The 15,592-nt window shown below is 39.4% G+C and overlaps 1 pseudogene; it reads left to right on the plus strand.

Annotated features, from left to right (window-relative positions):
• Positions 1-14,948: 14,948 nt before the first annotated feature.
• Positions 14,949-15,365, plus strand: LOC112134612 (HIG1 domain family member 1A, mitochondrial-like; annotated as a pseudogene).
• The last annotated feature ends 227 nt before the right edge of the window (positions 15,366-15,592 follow it).

A 15,592-nucleotide genomic window follows, 5' to 3' on the forward strand; every position in this document is an offset into this window, starting at 1 on the left:
GGTGGGAAGGGTCTGGTCCTTACACAGAATCAGATTTGGTGGCCAGCATCTCTCCTTCCAGGCACCCAGCTCATTTTCCTCAGTATGTATGCATATTCTTACACGCATGTTTGTGCAAACATTTGTTTGTATGTCTCTTCATTCGTTTCCTTAACGACCTGTCAATATATGTCATTATCATTTATAAGCATTAATGAAAATGTTTTCATCTAATATAATTTTCTTCTCATGTGCACACAGAATCCATTTCCATGAATTGTACTAGTTGACTTCATGTTCTGTAAAACGTCTAATTTACCAGGTTAGACCACAAATACTAATGGGTCTGTAAACATTCTCTCAATCATCTATGAAAGTGGAGGTGGATAATGACATGAAAATACAGAAGTAATTTCTGTTTATGTTTGAAATCCATTTTCTTAATGTGGAAATGAACATTTTTTTGAACTCTGAGATGTCATAGAATTTTATTTGAAACTTATTAACTAAAAGTAACCATGAAGATCTAATTCAGAAGAAGCTGGAGATTCATTTTTCTTAATCTTTACTGGAGCTCAAGTGCCACACTCTGACACTGGGACATGAACAGTCCAGGCCTCCTGACAGTATTAAACATCATGTTGTGGGGAAGGATGTAGCAAAACACACATATTAAATTAGTGCAGGCATAGTTCTCACTATCCTGGCCTCATGAGGCAAACGGGAGCAGGCGCGGGTGAGCAATAGGACATCAAGCAGGGAAAGAGATGGGTGGCAGTCACAAGACCTCTACCACTTTACATAGATCAATTATTTAGGGTTCTTGGGTTAATCAACAAAGATGTTCTCCTAAAAGAAGTTTACCTGCTGATACAAGCAAGCAGACTAGAAAAATGGACTTGGATCAAGATGGAAAAATAGAAAGGATGTATCCATTATCATTCTTTATAAGGGTATTTAAATATATATACACAGATATATATAAAATATCCTCTTGTAAGCTTACTATATTTGAAGTTTCAACATTTGCAGATTGACTGATGGGTGTCAACAGAGCTAATTAAAGATTTCCAGAAAGCACAGAACTGAAAGGGACTTGGAGGACTCATCTGTTGACATTTAAACATCTACTGTGCAAAGTGGAAAGCAAGATTTGCATCCAACAATGCCATCTGGTTAATCCAACAGCTTTTATAACCCAGCAAATTGTTCCTGTTCAATAGTGCATTTTTATGAAATTAGGTGGATATTTTCAATGTTATAATCAACTTTTCTCTCATCTCCCCTGCGTTGGAGTAGCTCCGTTGTAACAGATGTTTCCCTCTTTACTGCTGAAGTAAAACTGCATGTATCTTGACACAGGCAGGCAGGACTTGGCTGTGGAACATTAAAGCCTTCCGTCAGGTTATTCCCTCAGTTTCAGTCATTGGCTTAAATAGGGCTGTTTCTTCCAAACTCAACAACATAGTATCCAAACACTATTTCTCCATTAGTCACCTGGTCCCGCACTCCAAAATGCAATGCAGACTTGGAAACAAATGTGTATCCATGACCTTTAAGGTCTAACATGGTCTGGTGGAAAGCATATTGGAAGAATGGTAGTCTCACCAACTTGCTAGGTGACCTTTGACAAATTAATTGACCCCAGTGTGCTTCATTTTCCTTTCTACACAGGAAACATAAAGGCAATAATACATAGCTCCCTGCCCTATCTTACAGGGATTTCATAAGGCTGAAATAACTGTTTACATTCTGTTTTGACATGTTCATGTTGAAATAGTCCCCTTTCTCTGCAGGTAGAATCATGTCACCAAATTTATAATAAAAACTGTTGGAAAAGGGTTTAGTGGAAACACAGTTTAATTTTACTATCTGGAACAAATTTATTTCATTCAATGATGATGCCTGGTATGTTTTAAAATGGTAGAAGCACAAAATTCAGAATTCAGATCCAGATTGGAGTTCTAATGCAGTTACTTTAAAAGTCTCTGCTCTATACATCGAGGTCCACTGATGCTCTTACACCTTATCCTTAGCCCAGTACAATATAAGAGACAATCGTGGCCAAGGCAGACAGCAAAAGCCAAGAGCAGATTCTATTTTTTTTTTGAAACGGAGTCTCACTTTGTCACCCAGGCTGGAGTGCAGTGGAGCGATCTTGGCTTGCTGCAACCTCCGCCTCCTGGGTTTAAGCCATTCTCCTGCCTTAGCCTCCCGAGTAGCTGGAACTACAGGCACGTGCCACCACACCCAGCTAATTTTTTGTATTTTTAGTAGAGATGGGGTTTCACTGTGTTAGCCAGGATGGTCTTGATCTCCTGACCTCGTGATCAGCCCGCCTTGGCCTCCCAAAGTGCTGGGATTACAAGCGTGAGCCAACGCACCTGGCTGCCAAGGGCAGATTCTTACTCCCCAAATCCAGTAACTCATAGACATCTGTTGTACTCTCACACCGCTCTGCTTGTCTACCTTTGTGCAAATGAGATCCAGAAAACAGGATTACCAGTTAGAAAAGATAGGTGTGTGTGCACTTCAAGTCACAGCACCACCAACTCTGAACCCCTTTTGAATGTAATACAGTTCTCATTCAGCTCCAGAGGTCTGATCAAAGTCCAACCCTAGCAAAGTTTCTGGCATAAAGTAGAAAATCAACACTTCTGAATGTTAGTGCAACTTTCTACTCTGCTTTTATTTCTCCGCCTTCCTCCCTAAAACTGGCTCCTTATCCTCACAAATTGAAGTCTAAGTTCCTGACTTGCAGAATGTATGCTTTAAATGACAGCTGTCCACTCTTCTGACAACTGTTTCTGAATTCCCTAAAATTATGCTCCAAATTTCAAGTGAAAATACCTGGATCTTATCATTTAGAGAATCCTAATTTATACTTTCAGATCCTCTGGACACCAATGGCCTGATCACTGGAAGTTCTGAAGTAAAATTTTAAAGCCAGACCAATTCTCCAGTCCCTATTCCATTTTAATTTGTAAATCCCATTTACAATTTGTAAATTGTAAATCCTATACAGAGCAGAAACTCCTCCTGGGCCATTCAAAAACATTTATTTATCACCCACTGTGTGTTATGCAGACAAATTATTGGTAGGATTTTAACTATTTGTGGGATTTAACTATTAGGATTTTAACTATAGGTGGGATAATAATGATTAACATTTACTTAAAATTTGCTATATTAGGCATTGTTCTTAGTGTTTTTTTCATGCTATCTAATGTCTTAGCTGTTTGGATATTATTATTATGTAATCAAGGGAAGATTAAAGTAGTGTAAGCAAATGAATGACATAGTACCACCCTAAGACGTGGGCAAAAGGAACCACTGACTTGGAACTATGCATCTTACAAACATGTACACAAATTTTATTAAAAGACATGTGGACTCTCTGGTGCAATAATTTCACTTTGTCTGGAACTTCCCTGGCTTTCGCACTGAAAATCCCACATCCCAGGAATGCCTGTCCCTTAGTCCTAGGCAAATAAGGAAGGCTGTTCACCCTTACCTCTGTCCCTGGCTATCTGGCTGTCAATGCTGGCGCAGTGTGACCCATAATCCTAAACATACACTCTTGTGAATAAACCCATTCAGGCTCCAGAGAAATGTTTCTGCACATATTTTCCATACATTCTTGAAACAAAAGGCGGCCGAATCCAAAAGCCATAGAGGCTTATAAGGTTGTACCACTGGATATATTGTAGACAAACACTATTTTGCAGTATGTTCAGAATTTGACCTGCAGAAATACTTAAATGAGAGAAAAAGACAAATTTTTGCACCTTGTCAAATCTTTCCCTTTAGATATCTAAAATATAATAGATACTTGAAACCATTTTATCACTTTCCAGTAGTGCCAAGCATCCATTTTTTTGCTTCTCATTGTATTTCAATTCAAGATATGGAAGTACTCAAAAATAATATGGTATACACAATACTTACATATGGCAACTGAGGATTATTTTGCATTTTTCAATAATTTATAAGCTGGGTGTGGTGGCTCACCCCTGTAATCTCAACACTTTGGGAGGCCAAAGCGGGAGGATCACTTGAAGCCAGGAGTTCAAGATCAGCCTGGGCAAATATATATGAAACAATTATAACTCATAAAATTATTTAAGAAGTAAACATGATACACCATAAAAAAGTGTAAGTGTGACACCAAGTCTTTAGTTTAATGTGTGCATTTAAATGTTACTTTAAGAGAAGGCAAAAAATGTGATGTGATTAATAGTGACTTTATATAATGAAATTAAAATGTTTTATAATATTTACTGCAATCATAGTAATTTATTATGTGTGACCCTACTTCAAAGTTTAAATCTAAAATGTTTATTTCTGATATAAGTATTTATTTAAGAATTTTATTTACAATTGCCAAGTGCTACTGCCTCAGCAGAGAAAGGTTTCTACAAATTGCGATTAATAAAAAGCTATTCATGAGCTACAGCAATTCAAAGAAGGCTTGCTAATTTGGTATTGTTTTCAATAGAACATAGATTACAAGAAAATATTGATATTAACCATATAACTTACAATTTTTTATAATGAAGTCAACAAATTTTATTGAAAAAATAATTACTGAATTATATATAGTAATATATAATTGAATGTATCTTGAATTATATAGAGTAAAATATATGTTACTGAATATATATATGTTACTGAAGTAGATATATGCAAATATTATCATCCTAACATCTGAAAATCTAGACATGGGCAATAATAATTCATTCATTTATCTGTGATACTTTACCAAACATTAGTTACTTAAAATATAGCTTTGCAATATATTATGACTTTATTGGTATGAAAATATATTAAGGTAGGAGGAAATAATTGATTCTATATGACAGTGTATTTATCATATCACTTTTAATTATTTAGATATATAATAGGTGAGTCCCCAAGTATACTCTTCTTCCAAGCCCCCACTGTTAGCAGTAGACATGGGCACAGGTGACTAAATGTACATTTGGAAAAATCACTCTGCCAATAGTTTAAATTCTGGGCTTGAGGAGAATTACATTAGAGACAGGGAGAAGATTTTGCAGCAGTCCCAAACTCATGGATCAGATTCTTGTCTTGGGTGATTGAGTGGATTGCAGTGTGATTTGGTGAGGTGCTAGAAAACTCTGGAGGACTAGAGGGTTGTGGATGAACATGATGAACAAAACGTTGGGCAATGTTGAGTTTGAGGTACCTGAAGAAAATGTTAAGAGGAAAGATGTGTGTGTGTGTACATTCACACAAAACATACAATTTATATGTATGCATATATTTAAATACATGCATAAATGGGTGCATATATGTTTACATATATGTGCATATATATATGCATGTTTGTATCTATGTATGTGACTAGAGCTTAGAAGAGAGAGATCTGGGCTGTATATGTGCAATTCTGTATCATAAGATGAGTAAGTGTTGATTTCACAAACAAGAATGTGTATAGTATAGAGTGTAGCATGTCAGAAATGAAGGAAAGAGCTAGTTTTAAAAGAAAAGAGGGAGTTAACTATGTCAAACGCTATAATGTATCCCAGAAAGTTAAGAAATTATCAATGGAGGGCATTGAGCACAGAAAGAAAATTGAGGTGGCAAAGCATAAATAGAAGATAAATAATTGGATTCTGATGTTAGACTGCTTTTCTTAGAAGTTTAGCAATGGATGGAGAAAGGGTTTTTTTAGTGTACTTGTGACGATTTGGCAACTCATGAGAGAAGGTTCCAAGAAAGATGTGTTATTATTTTCCAAGGTGTCATCAGTGTGAGGATGTTTATATTCTAAGATGCAGGTGAGGCTGAAGACATGGGAGAGAGTACTGATGACCAATAGTATAAGGTCTCAAAGAAAGCAAGAAGGGAGGGTATTCAGAGCAAAACATGGAGGGACTTACCTATGGTAGAAGAGAGACCATTCCATAGAAATTGCAAGGAAGAAGGATAAATGGGTGTGAACACTTGCTTAAATAGAAGTTTTTTGGTTACATTTATGAGCAGACCAGTTGAACCAGTTTATGCAAAAAGAGAGAATATAATGTTTAGAAGTGTCTCCTCAGACCTCAGAGCAGGAAACACACCTCACTAGGGACTAGAAATAGGAGCCAGAAACTCTTCAAGATTCAAAATCCCACTCTCTAGGGCTGTGGGTTTCTCATTTCTGCTTCCCTTGGTAGCTCTGCTTCAATGCCACATAGCCTGCTTTTTTATGTGCACATCGCTCCTGAGTCTGTGCATGGCAGTTCAAACAACCATCAGAGACCACCTAAAATCTCTAAAACTAAATTTCCAGTTCTCAGAAGAGATCATCTAATTAGCCCAACTTGAGTTGGTGTGCTGATACACTCATCTATGATCAGAGAAACACTAAGAGTTGTGTGATAGAGTTTCAGCAACGAACATCCATCCCTTCAGGTAAATATCCAAAATCCCCATCCTTGTCTTAAATCATTTATTACAATGCAGATGAACTTGTTAGTGAGAGGGACAATGGTTGAAAATATTTCTATTAGCCTCCATTTCATTATTGGGTTGGGAGGCAAGGTTTTCTACTGAGTATGATTGTGGCACTGTATATTTTTAGAACTTGGGGATAAGTGGTCAAAAAGGGTATAGATATATATGTATGTGTGTGTGTGTGTGTGTGTATGTGTGTGTGTATATGTGTGGGTATATATATATGTGTGTATATATATATGTTTTAATGAGAGTAATTAAGGTCCAAAGTGGCCATTTTGAGAAATGGAAGATGGAACTCTATGAGAATCTATGAAATTTCAGTAAGACATCATTGAGTTTCCAGTTAAGACAAAAGACCATGATTTTATCATGGTGCCAATCCAAGCTGTATTTTGTATAAAAATTCTTGGCAGTTTGGCTATAAGAGATACTGAATAAGTGGACTAATGAAAGGTTAGAATTTTGTCAGGTGTATTGTAAAATTTTATCAGATTTGTGTAGAACTAGTAGACAAGACAGTGAAACATTAACCACCTACTGGTTTAAGTAATGAAGATTTGAGACTGATGAGAGAGAAGAAAGAGTGAGAGAGTGAAAGAAAAGAAGATGACAGAAGAGGGGAGGGGAGAGGAAGGAAAAAGAGGGAGAGGGAAGAAGAGAGGGAAGGAATGGGAGGGGAGGAGAGTGGAGGGAAGACAAGGGAGGACATGTGTGAACTACATATCTTCTTGAGGTCAAAGTAAAAGATATAAAGAACACAGAGATGTTAAGGAGGCTGATGGAAGTGAAGATGTGTTCGAGAGTGAAGCATTACAGTTTATATTTAAGAATGTTGGGTAATTCTTAGTAATGACCAGTTCCAAGGTATGGCTATGGGTGAGGTTGGCTGCAGTAGTTGAGGTGTGTTAATGCTAAGAAGGTCAACAAATCATGAGACAAGACTTTTGGAGAGATCAACCATAGGCATTGAAGTCATCTAGGATAATAGTGGGATCTGTGAGTGAGAGAACTGTGAGCCAGGGGCAATAACCAGTGATTGACCATGAAGCCGGCAGACACCAGCATTGAGGCGGAGGGTGGAATAGCATAATAGCATAAGCTGAAAGAAGAATTTTTTATTTGAGTGGAGTAGAATAACGTTTTTGGAAGCAATGAAGTAGAACGCAAACATTGTTTCCTAACCTAAAAAGTGTAGACTTGGCCGGGTGCGGTGGCTCACGCCTGTAATCCTAGCACTTCGGGAGGCTGAGGCAGGCCGATCACGAGGTCAGGCGATTGATACCATCCTGGCTAACACAGTGAAACCCCGTCTCTACTAAAATACAAAAAATTAGCCGGGGGTGGTGGCAGGCACCTGTAGTCCCAGCTACTCAGGAGGCTGAGGCAGGAGAATGGCGTGAACCCAGGAGGTGGAGCTTGCAGTGAGCCGAGATTACTCCACTGCACTCCAGCCTGGGCAACAGAACAAGACCCCATCTCAAAAAAAAAAAAAAAACTATAGACTTATGGACCATAAGCTATATATCCACTTACAGATTAAACAGGAGAAACCGAATTCTTCAGAAATTCAGGTTTTAATGATGAAACAGAGCGTTTAGAATAGTTGGGGATTTCTTTGCTATAAAATTGAATTGTATCTGGCTCAGATGGAATTGGACTGTTTTAGGAAATTGTTGAGAGGTAAAAGGAGTGTCAATAATAATAAAAATTAATATTTTAGATTCTTCCTATAATCTAGACACTTCCAAGCATTTTATATGCGATGTTATCTCATTTTTAATCATCATAAGCTCTATAGTATTATCTTGAGCTAATACTATTTTGCCTATTTTACAGATAAGAGAACAGGGGCATCAAAGAATTAAATAACTTGCCCAAGCTTATGCAGGTAAGAAGTGTTAAAGCCAGAAAATCTGATACATGCCTAAGCATACTCTTAACCACTATGTATACAGAAAGATCGAGGTTAGGAAATAAAAAAAGATGTTGAGTTCGGCAACTTAATTATGGAAGTGAAAGGCAGACTGATAGTACTAACATTTTGGCTAACAACGCAAAATTACAATATCAAGCACAAAAGATTCATCAGGTCATTCTCTCACCAAACTCAAGTGCCAAAATAAGATGTGCAACAACTGTACCTTAAAATCCTTAGGCTGGAGACTTTCTCAGCATTTCACAGAATGTTTTGGTGAACAGGTGTTACATAAATTGGGGGTTAGGGGTAGGGTGAGGAATTCTAACCCTAGTTCAAGAACGTAATCAACAGAATTAGCTGTTTTAGAAAACTTCACCCTCGGGGAGGAGCCAAGATGGCCGAATAGGAACAGCTCCGGTCTACAGCTCCCAGCGCGAGCGACGCAGAAGACGGGTGATTTCTGCATTTCCATCTGAGGTACCGTGTTCATCTCACTAGGGAGTGCCAGACAGTGGGCGCAGGTCAGTGAGTGAGTGCACCGTGCGCCAGCCGAAGCAGGGGCGAGGCATTGCCTCACTCGGGAAGCGCAAGGGGTCAGGGAGTTCCCCTTCCAGGGGTGACAGACGGCACCTGGAAAATCGGGCCACTCCCACCCGAATACTGTGCTTTTCCGACGGGCTTAGGAACCGGTGCCCCAGGAGAGTATAGCCCGCACCTGGCTCAGAGGGTCCTACGCCCACGGAGTCTCGCTGATTGCTAGCACAGCAGTCTGAGATCAAACAGCAAGTCGGCAGCGAGGCTGGGGGAGGGGCGCCCGCCATTGCCCAGGCTCGCTTAGGTAAACAAAGCAGCCGGGAAGCTTGAACTGGGTGGAGCCCACCACAGCTCAAGGAGGCCTGCCTGCCTCTGTAGGCTCCACCTCTGGGGGCAGGGCACAGACAAACAAAAAGACAGCAGTAACCTCTGCAGACTTAAATGTCCCTGTCTGACAGCTGTGAGGAGAGCAGTGGTTCTCCCAGCACGCAGCTGGAGATCTGAGAACCGGCTGACTGCCTCCTCAAGTGGGTTCCTGACCCCTGACCCCCGAGCAGCCTAACTGGGAGGCACCCCCCAGTAGGGGCAGACTGACACCTCACACGGCCGGCCAGGTACTCCAACAGACCTGCAGCTGAGGGTTCTGTCTGTTAGAAGGAAAACTAACAGAAAGGACATCCACACCAAAAACCCATTTGTACATCACCATCATCAAAGACCAAAAGTAGATAAAACCACAAAGATGGGGAAAAAACAGAGCAGAAAAACTGGAAACTCTAAAAACCAGAGTACCTCTCCTCCTCCAAAGGAACGCAGTTCCTCCCAGCAACGGAACAAAGCTGGACGGAGAATGACTTTGACGAGCTGAGAGAAGAAGGCTTCAGACGATCAAATTACTCTGAGCTACGGGAGGATATTCAAACCAAAGGCAAAGAAGTTGAAAACTTTGAAAAAAATTTAGAAGAATGTATAACTAGAATAACCAATACAGAGAAGTGCTTAAAGGAGCTGATGGAGCTGAAAACCAAGGCTCGAGAACTACGTGAAGAATGCAGAAGCCTCAGGAGCCGATGTGATCAAATGGAAGAAAGGGTATCAGCCCTGGAAGATGAAATGAATGAAATGAAGCGAGAAGGGAAGTTTAGAGAAAAAAGAATAAAAAGAAACGAGCAAAGCCTCCAAGAAATGTGGGACTATGTGAAAAGACCAAATCTACGTCTGATTGGTGTACCTGAAAGTGATGGGGAGAATGGAAACAAGTTGGAAAACACTGCAGGATATTATCCAGGATAACTTCCCCAATCTAGCAAGGCAGGCCAACATTCAGATTCAGGAAATACAGAGAACGCCACAAAGATACTCCTCGAGAAGAGCAACTCCAAGACACATAATTGTCAGATTCACCAAAGTTGAAATGAAGGAAAAAATGTTAAGGGCAGCCAGAGAGAAAGGTCGGGTTACCATCAAAGGGAAGCCCATCAGACTAACAGCGGATCTCTCAGCAGAAACCCTACAAACCAGAAGACAGTGGGGGCCAATATTCAACATTCTTAAAGAAAAGAATTTTCAACCCAGAATTTCATATCCTGCCAAACTAAGCTTCATAAGTGAAGGAGAAATAAAATACTTTACAGACAAGCAAATGCTGAGAGATTTTGTCACCACCAGGCCTGCCCTAAAAGAGCTCCTGAAGGAAGCGCTAAACATGGAAAGGCACAACCGGTACCAGCCACTGCAAAATCATACCGAAATGTAAAGACCATCGAGACTAGGAAGAGACTGCATCAACTAACGAGCAAAATATCCAGCTAACATCATAATGACAGGATCAGATTCACACATAACAATATTAACTTTAAATGTAAATGGACTAAATGCTCCAATTAAAAGACACAGACTGGCAAATTGGATAAAGACTCAAGACCCATCAGTGTGCTGTATTCAGGAAACCCATCTCACGTGCAGAGACACACATAGGCTCAAAATAAAAGGATGGAGGAAGATCTACCAAGCAAATGGAAAACAAAAAAAGGCAGGGGTTGCAATCCTAGTCTCTGATAAAACAGACTTTACACCAACAAAGATCAAAAGAGACAAAGAAGGCCATTACATAATGGTAAAGGGATTAATTCAACAAGAAGAGCTAACTATCCTAAATATATATGCACCCAATACAGGAGCACCCAGATTCATAAAGCAAGTCCTGAGTGACCTACAAAGAGACTTAGACTCCCACACATTAATAATGGGAGACTTTAACACCCCACTGTCAACATTAAACAGATCAACGAGACAGAAAGTCAACAAGGATACCCAGGAATTGAACTCAGCTCTGCACCAAGCAGACCTAATAGACATCTACAGAACTCTCCACCCCAAATCAACAGAATATACATTTTTTTCAGCACCACACCACACCTATTCCAAAATTGACCATATACTTGGAAGTAAAGCTCTCCTCAATAAATGTAAAAGAACAGAAATTGTAACAAACTGTCTCTCAGATCACAGTGCAATCAAGCTAGAACTCAGGATTAAGAATCTCACTCAAAACCGCTCAACTACGTGGAAACTGAACAACCTGCTCCTGAATGACTACTGGGTACATAACGAAATGAAGGCAGAAATAAAGATGTTCTTTGAAACCAACGAGAACCAAGACACAACATACCAGAATCTCTGGGATGCATTCAAAGCAGTGTGTGGAGGGAAATTTATAGCACTAAATGCCCACAAAAGAAAGCAGAAAAGATCCAAAATTGACACCCTAACATCATAATTAAAAGAACTAGAAAAGCAAGAGCAAACACATTCAAAAGCTAGCAGAAGGCAAGAAATAACTAAAATCAGAGCAGAACTGAAGGAAATAGAGACACAAAAAACCCTTCAAAAAATAAATGAATCCAGGAGCTGGTTTTTTGAAAGGATCAACAAAATTGATAGACCTCTAGCAAGATTAATAAAGAGAAAAAGAGAGAAGAATCAAATAGATGCAATAAAAAATGATAAAGGGGATATCACCACCGATCCCACAGAAATACAAACTACCATCAGAGAATATTACAAACACCTCTATGCAAATAAACTAGAAAATCTAGAAGAAATGGATAAATTCCTCAACACATACACCCTCCCAAGACTAAACCAGGAAGAAGTTGAATCTCTGAATAGACCAATAACAGGAGCTGAAATTGTGGCAATAATCAATAGCTTACCAACCAAAAAAAGTCCAGGACCAGATGGGTTCACAGCCGATTTCTACCAGAGGTACAAGGAGGAGCTCGTACCATTCCTTCTGAAACTATTCCAATCAATAGAAAAAGAGGGAATCCTCCCTAACTCATTTTATGAGGCGAGCATCATCCTGATACCAAAGCCTGGCAGAGACACAACAAAAAAAGAGAATTTTAGACCAATATCCTTGATGAACATTGATGCAAAAATCCTCAATGAGATACTGGCAAACAGAATCCAGCAGCATATCAAAAAGCTTATCCACCATGATCAAGTGGGCTTCATCCCTGGGATGCAAGGCTGGTTCAATATACACAAATCAATAAATGTAATCCAGCATATAAACAGAACCAAAGACAAAAACCACATGATTATCTCAATAGATGCAGAAAAGGCCTTTGACAAAATTCAACAACCCTTCATGCTAAAAACTCTCAATAAATTAGGAATTGATGGGACGTATCTCAAAATAATAAGAGCTATTTATGACAAACCCACAGCCAATATCGTACTGAATGGGCAAAAACTGGAAGCATTCCCTTTGAAAACTGACACAAGACAGGGATGCCCTCTCTCGCCACTTCTATTCAACATAGTGTTGGAAGTTCTGGCCAGGGCAATTAGGCAGGAGAAGGAAATCAAGGGTATTCAATTAGGAAAAGAGGAAGTCAAATTGTCCTTGTTTGCAGATGACATGATAGTATATCTAGAAAACCCCATTGTCTCAGCCCAAAATCTCCTTAAGCTGATAAGCAACTTCAGCAAAGTCTCAGGATACAAAATCAATGTGCAAAAATCACAAGCATTCTTATACATCAATAACAGACAAACAGAGAGCCAAATCATGAGTGAACTCCCATTCACAATTGCTTCAAAGAGAATAAAATACCTAGGAATCCAACTTACAAGGGATGTGAAAGACCTCTTCAAGGAGAACTACAAACCACTGCTCAAGGAAATAAAAGAGGATACAAACAAATGGAAGAACATTCCATGCTCATGGGTAGGAAGAATCAATATCATGAAAATGGCCATCCTTCCCAAGGTAATTTACAGATTCAATGCCATCCCCATCAAGCTACCAATGACTTTCTTCATAGAATTGGAAAAAACTACTTTAAAGTTCATATGGAACCAAAAAAGAGCCCGCATCGCCAAGTCAATCCTAAGCCAAAAGAACAAAGCTGGAGGCATCACACTACCTGACTTCAAACTATACTACAAGGCTACAGTAACCAAAACAGCATGGTACTGGTACCAAAACAGAGATATAGATCAATGGAACAGAACAGAGCCGTCAGAAATAATGCCACATATCTACAAGTATCTGATCTTTGACAAACCTGACAAAAACAAGAAATGGGGAAAGGATTCCCTATTTAATAAATGGTGCTGGGAAAACTGGCTAGCCATATGTAGAAAGCTGAAACTGGATCCCTTCCTTACACCTTATACAAAAATCAATTCAAGATGGATTAAAGACTTAAATGTTAGACCTAAAACCATAAAAACCCTAGAAGAAAACCTAGGCATTACCATTCAGGACACAGGCATGGGCAAGAACTTCATGTCTAAAACACCAAAAGCAATGGCAATAAAAGCCAAAATTGACAAATGGGATCTAATTAAACTAAAGAGCTTCTGCACAGCAAAGGAAACTACCATCAGAATGAACAGGCAACCTACAAAATGGGAGAAAATTTTCGCAACCTACTCATCTGACAAAGGGCTAATATCCAGAATCTACAATGAACTCCAACAAATTTACAAGAAAAAAACAAACAACCCCATCAAAAAGTGGGCAAAGGACATGAACAGACACTTCTCAAAAGAAGACATTTATGCAGCCAAAAGACACATGAAAAAATGCTCACCATCACTGGCCATCAGAGAAATGCAAATCAAAACCACAATGAGATACCATCTCACACCAGTTAGAATGGCAATCATTAAAAAGTCAGGAAACAACAGGTGCTGGAGAGGATGTGGAGAAATAGGAACACTTTTCCACTGTTGGTGGGACTGTAAACTAGTTCAACCCTTGTGGAAGTCAGTGTGGCGATTCCTCAGGGATCTAGAACTAGAAATTCCATTTGACCCAGCCATCCCATTACTGGATATATACCCAAAGGACTATAAATCATGCTGCTATAAAGACACATGCACACGTATGTTTACTGCCGCATTATTCACAATAGCAAAGACTTGGAACCAACCCAAATGTCCAACAATGATAGACTGGAATAAGAAAATGTGGCACATATTCACCATGGAATACTATGCAGCCATAAAAAATGATGAGTTCACGTCCTTTGTAGGGACATGGATGAAACTGGAAATCACCATTCTCAGTAAACTATCGCAAGAACAAAAAACCAAACACCGCATATTCTCACTCATAGGTGGGAATTGAACAATGAGAACACATGGACACAGGAAGGGGAACATCACACTTCGGGGACTGTTGTGGGGTGGGGGGAGGGGGGAGGGATAGCATTGGGAGATATACCTAATGCTAGATGACAAGTTGGTGGGTGCAGCGCAGCAGCATGGCACATGTATACATATGTAACTTACCTGCACATTGCGCACATGTACCATAAAACCTAAAGTATAATAATGATAATAATAATAATAATAATAAAAGAAAAAAAAAAGAAAACTTCACCCTCTTTTAAAAAGAAAGGCTGTATTCTTCTCTTCTCCAATGATGAGTTTAAATATTCAAACACCTTTGAAGTAATTCTAGCCTAGCTGTGCATCTAACCAAATGAGTTGATACCTTCCCCAGCCTACTTTTCATAAACATCTCCCAATGATTTTTACATTCAATAATATAGTCCCAGGGATCAGAAGCTGTGTGAGGGGTTTGCTTGCTCTAGGGAGAGTCTTCAAGCAATTGCTGTCAACAGACACAGATGCTTCCCTTTCTTCATATGATGAAGATCAGGGATCCAAACTTATTAGCAGAGCTAAAGACGCACCATTCATCCCCATCGGAATGGCAGGTTTTGCAGCAATTGTTGCATAGGGATTATACAAATTGAAGAGCAGGGGAAATACTAAAATGTCCCTTCATCTGATCCACATGCATGTGGCAGCCCACGGCTTTCTTGTAGGAGCAATGACCATTGATATGGGCTAGTCCATGTTTCGGGAATTCTGGGCAAAACCTAAGCCTAAGAGGAAAAGAAGCTGTCTTGATCTCATTGGAGGAGCTTGCTTTAGTTAGACATCTCATTACCGAAGTTACATACTAACATTGAAAATGAACTGTTTGAGTGGGTTCAGGTGGTAACAAGGCATTTTTGAATATTGGCTTCCTTTGTTGCAGGCTTCATTTTCCTGGTGACTAAATCACCTGTGACTAGTTTACTAACTAGGGGAGTCAAGCTAACACACAAAAAAACATGTCACCTAAACGCGCTTGATAGTGTTGAAATGTCCACCTTCTTAAAC

Source organism: Pongo abelii, chromosome 7, assembly GCF_028885655.2.
Source record: "Pongo abelii isolate AG06213 chromosome 7, NHGRI_mPonAbe1-v2.0_pri, whole genome shotgun sequence".
Lineage (NCBI taxonomy): Eukaryota > Metazoa > Chordata > Mammalia > Primates > Hominidae > Pongo > Pongo abelii.